At 41.1% G+C, this 5,388-nt stretch overlaps 1 non-coding gene across 1 annotated transcript; it reads left to right on the forward strand.

Moving 5' to 3' along the window:
- Positions 1-3,982: 3,982 nt before the first annotated feature.
- LOC131235940 (small nucleolar RNA R71) lies at positions 3,983-4,089 on the forward strand. The gene has a single exon (XR_009166451.1). It is a non-coding gene; the product is annotated as a small nucleolar RNA R71 (small nucleolar RNA).
- Positions 4,090-5,388: the final 1,299 nt, after the last annotated feature.

A 5,388-nucleotide genomic window follows, 5' to 3' on the forward strand; every position in this document is an offset into this window, starting at 1 on the left:
AAATGGTTTATTACAAAAGTGTGAGCCCCCATCACTAATGATTGCTAGAGGCGTTACGAATCGAGAAAGGATGTTTTCTTTTAGGAATTTAATGACCGTGCGATGGTCATTCTTTCGACACGGAATCGCTTCGATCCATTTAGTGACATAATCTACGGCGAGCAAAATATACAGATTCCCAAACGATTGGGGGAATGGTCCCATGAAATCGATGCCCCAGCAATCAAATGCTTCAATGATAAGGATGGGATTCAAAGGCATCATAGTTCGTCGGGACAATGCTCCCAATTTCGACAACGCTCACAAGCTTTGCAAAACTCATGAGTGTCCCTAAACATAGTGGGCCAAGAAAAGCCACATTGCAGAATCTTGGTCGTGGTCTTTTTAGCGAGAAAAGTGACCACCACAGCTGTGAGTGACAAAGGAGATGACACTCTGATGCTCATCGTCCGGTACACATCTCCTTAGGATTTGGTCGGGCAATATTTAAATAAATAAGGATAATCCGAAAAGTTGCGCACCTCGGTGAAAAATTTCTTCTTATCTTGCGAGTCCACTATGTCGGTATGGCACTGTAGCAAGATAATTGGCAATATCGGAACCAAGGTGAATGGAAGATTTCTGAACAATTGTTCATCGGGAACATATCATTGATATGGGTTGCCTTAAGGGACTCGGAGGTATTAAGGCGAGAAAGGTGATCGGCCACTACGTTCTCTACTCCTTTTTATCTGTAATTTCCAAATCAATTTCTTGGAGTCGAAGGATCCATCGTATCAAACGGGGCTTAGAATCATTCTTAGAAAGAAGATACTTAAGTGTCGCATGGTCTGTGTAGATAATGATCTTGGATCTGATCAAGTAGAACCGAAATTTATCCAAAGCGAACACTACGGCCAAGAGTTCCTTTTCCGTAGTCGAGTAGTTCACTGGCGGAATTTAAAGTTCTACTTGTGTAATGAATGACGTAGGGCCTCTTATCTTTTCTCGGCCTAGGATCGCCCCAAGAGCATAATCGAAGCGTCGCACATAAGCTCAAAAGGAAGGCTTCGGTCGGGTGGTGCATGATAGGTGCGGTGGTTAACGTGCCCTTAAGCTTGGTGAAAGCTTCTGGCATTGCTCGGTCCACTCGTCTGAGCATCCTTTTGAAGAAGATTACATAAAGGACGAGAGAGGAGACTAAAGTCCTTTATGAATCGCTTGTAAAATCCTGCGTGTCCTAAGAAGGATCGCACGTCTCTGATGTTCTTGGGTGGAGGTAGGTTAGAGATAAGATCGATTTTTGCCTTATCTACCTCGATTCCTTTGGACGAGATGATATGCCCAAGGACAATTCCCTTCTGAACCATGAAATGACACTTCTCCCAATTAAGTACCAAGTTCTTTTCTTCACATCTTTTCAGCACACATTTAAGACTTTCCAAGCATTTGCTGAAAGATGGACCGTAAACAGAGAAGTCGTCCATGAAGACCTCTAGATATTGCCCCACCATATCAGAAAAGATACTAAGCATACATCGCTGAAAGGTGGCAGGGGCATTACATAGTCCGAATGGCATCCTTCGATAGGCAAAGGTGCCGTAGGGACATGTAAATGTGGTCTTTTCCTGGTCTTCAGGGGCTATCTCTATCTGGTTGTAGCCCGAATACCCGTCAAGAAAACTGTAATAGGAATGACCAGCTAACCTTTCCAGGATCTAATCAATGAATGGTAAAGGAAAGTGGTCTTTCCTCGTGACGGTATTCAACTTCCTGTAGTCAATGCACATTCTCCAACCAGTAGTGACTCTAGTTGGCACGAGTTCATTATTAGCATTAGCTACGATGGTGATTCCGGACTTCTTAGGGACCACTTGAGTTGGACTCACCCATTGACTATCAGATATAGGGTATATGATACCCACGTCCAATAGTTTAAGAACCTCGGCCTTAATCACTTCCTTCATGTTTGGATTTAGTCTACGTTAGGGTATATGATATACGGTGAGTACAAATCAAAGGATCGATTCCCTTGAGGTCCGCTATCGTCCATCCAGGGCTCCTTTATGCTCAATGAGAGTAGATATGAGCATACTCTCCTGTTCTTTCTCTAGGTGGGCAGAGATCACCACCGGGTATGTCTCATCTTGACCTAAATAGGCATATTTCAAATCAGAGGGCAAAGGTTTTAGGTCAAGCTTCGGCGGCTTGAGGTTAGACGGTAGAGGCACTACATCGGTTTGTAGCAATTCTTCAAATTGTGGCCTCCACTGGTTAACTTCAAGTACCGATGCGAATCAAGCAAGGCACACGTCTCCCTAATCATGTCATCATCAAAATCATGGGAGTGGGCCAGGCATGTCTCTAGATAGTCGGAGGATAAGGTTAGAGGTGTCGTATCTTCCACGAAAGAGTCAATCATGTTAATGTCGTGAAAATCGTCATCATCCTCTGCGTTGCTGCCGTTATTGAAAAAAATGTTTGACTCCAATGTCAAATTTCCAAAAGACATAGTCATGATACCATTCCTGCAATTGATAATTGCATTTGACGTGGCAAGGAATGGGCGACCAAGAATGACGGGAATCTGAGTGCTCATGTTATTGATGGGTTCGGTGTCCAGGATGATAAAATCTACAGGGTAGTAAAATCTATCGACCTGGACTAACACATCCTCAATTATCCCTCTTGGTACACGAACAGAGCGATCAGCAAGTTGTAGTGTGGTTAGGGTGGGTTTTAATTCACCCAAACCTAACTCTTTATATACCGAGTAGGGAATCAGATTGATGCTCGCTCCTAAGTCAAGAAGTGCGTGATCAATTCAATGGTTCCTGATTACACATGATATGGTTGGGCTACCGGGATCCTTGAATTTCTGTGGCACGTCTTGCTTCAGGATGACACTCACTTTCTCAGTAAGAAGATTTTCTTTTAAATAGTTTTCCGTCGCTTGGTCGTGCATAAGTCTTTCAGGAATTTGGCATATGAAGGTATCTGTTTAATGACATCAAGTAGAGGAATGTTGACTTTCACTTGTTTCAACACCTCTAGGATATCCTGAGAGTTAGAGAGAGGTTTTGGTGAAACCAACCGTTGGGGGAATGGAGCAACTGGCTTCTCTAGAAGTTCCGGTTCTACTTTTTGTGGGGCATCACCGGATCCATCATTGTTGTCCTCTTTAGTTCTTGAGGCTTTTCGGGCATAACCGGAAGAGTTTTATCAATGATCTTCCCACTCTAAGAGTGGTGATGGATTTAGCATGCCCCATCTAATTTGAAGAGTTGGGATCATTAATCTCGTACTGGGGTTTAGGATTGGGGAGAGGTTGTGCAGAAGCATCCCCTTTTCTATAACCGTCATACGAGAATCTATCTTTGCATAAAATTTGTGATTCCTCGCATTGCCTGAGTCAGCTCTTGTATGGGATTTTGAACCGGTTCCTCTTGAGGTTTCACTTGATTTGGATTTTGATTGAAGAAACCTGGAGGAGTAGCCGTCTATCCATTCCTCCAACTAAAGTTTGGATGATTTTTCCAGCCAGCGTTGTATGTATTGGAGTTAGGTCCGAAAAGGTCTTTGATAATTATTTACGGCATTGGCTTGTTCATTCAACACTCCTCGAAAGGCAGGTATTGTAGGACAGTTTTCAGTTGTGTGAATGTTGCAATCACAGATGCCACAAACAATTTCATTGACCTTATCCTTCTTTCCTTCCATGGCCTCAACTTTCCTTATGAGCGTAGTCACTTTACACTTGAGATCATCCTCTTCTTTCAAGAGATATAATCCACCTTTCTCCTTTAATTGAGTCGGCCTAGACGTGGTGTTCGCCATTGGGTAATAGTCCCATGATTGTGTTTTTTCAGCGAGACTATCGAGGTAATCCCATACCTCGTCAACATCTTTGTTGATGAACTCTCCATTACACATTGTCTCGACCATTTAGCGCATGGAGGATGTCAGTCCATCATAGAAAAAATTTGTAATGCGCCACGTTTCAAATCCGTGTTGTGGGCATGAATTGACCAAATCTTTGAATCTTTCCCAACATTGGAAGAATGTTTCATCTTCCTTTTGGGCAAAGTTCATGATTGCTTTTCTGAGGGTAATCGTTTTATGATGTGGGAAGAATTTTTTTATGAATTCCCTCTGCATATCGTTCCATGTGCCAATGGATCTAGGACGCAGTGAATGTAACCACGTCTTAGCTTTCTCTTTTAAGGAAAAAGGAAAGAGTTTCACCCTAATTGTATCCTCAGATACATTAGGAAAACATAATGTAGCTATTATCTCATCGAACTCTTTCAAATGTAAATATGGACTTTCAGATTCAAGTCCATGGAATTTGGGAAAGAGTTGGATAACTCGTGGCTTGATGTCCATTTGTCCTGTGTTTTCAGAGAAAATCATGCATAAGGGCGTACTCACTCCCGCCGGTTGTAGATAATCTCGTAAAGTACGAGGCGGGGGTGCTTGATGCACCTTGTTCTTATCTTGGGTATCCTCCACCCTAGGTGGAAGTAGAGGAGGTTGATCTTCAGCCATAACTTCAATTAACTCAGGGGATTTCGAGTGGTGTCTAGTCCTGCAATGGATAGTCAACCCCTCAACCAATCCTCCTTCAGTCAAGAGACGTCGAGTGTTGTCACGGGCCCACTTGGGCATGAAAACACTCGCAGCCCTCAATTAAAAACCTAATCCTAAGAAAGGAAAAGAAAATCTAGAAAGAAAGAGAGAGTTGGAAAGAAATTACCAAATTGGAGTCCTGAGTTAAAACCTGCAAAATAAAATAAAATAAGTTAGATTTTTAAAAAGAGAAGAACAATCCTTTAAAAGAAAGATAGAAGTGAACTAGCTTCTAAAAGAAAGAATTCCTAAAAGAAAATGAAAATTTCTAAAATAAATTAGGAGAGTCCTAAACTAGAAAGTAAATTACTAAAAGAGAACTGAAAAATAGAAAGTAGGGAAGGAGCTTACCGAATTAGAAATTTCTATCTTAAAGGCCTACAAAATAGGAAGGTTAGTTTCTAAACAAAAATTCTAAAAATAAATTAGGAAACAAATTAGATTTTAAAAGAGTTAAAATTAGAAAGTTACTAAAATAGAAAGTTAATTTCTAAAAAGGGAAAGAAATAACCTAATTTCTAAAATTTAAACCCTAATTCTAAAAATAGGAAAAGTAGAGAGATTAGGAAGGAATTACCAATTGAGAAACTTATGTCAAGATCCTATAAAACAGGAAACAAGTTAGTTTTGAACTCAAATAAATAAAAAAAACTAAGGTTAGTGAAATCCTAATCTTAAACTAATCCTAAAACTAATTAATTTCAGAGAATCGTAACCGTCAGTCCCCGGCAACGGTGCCAAAAACTTGTTCACTCCCCAAGTATAGGGTTGTGATGTAGT

The sequence above is a fragment of the Magnolia sinica genome, chromosome 19 (genome assembly GCF_029962835.1).
Source record: "Magnolia sinica isolate HGM2019 chromosome 19, MsV1, whole genome shotgun sequence".
NCBI lineage: Eukaryota > Viridiplantae > Streptophyta > Magnoliopsida > Magnoliales > Magnoliaceae > Magnolia > Magnolia sinica.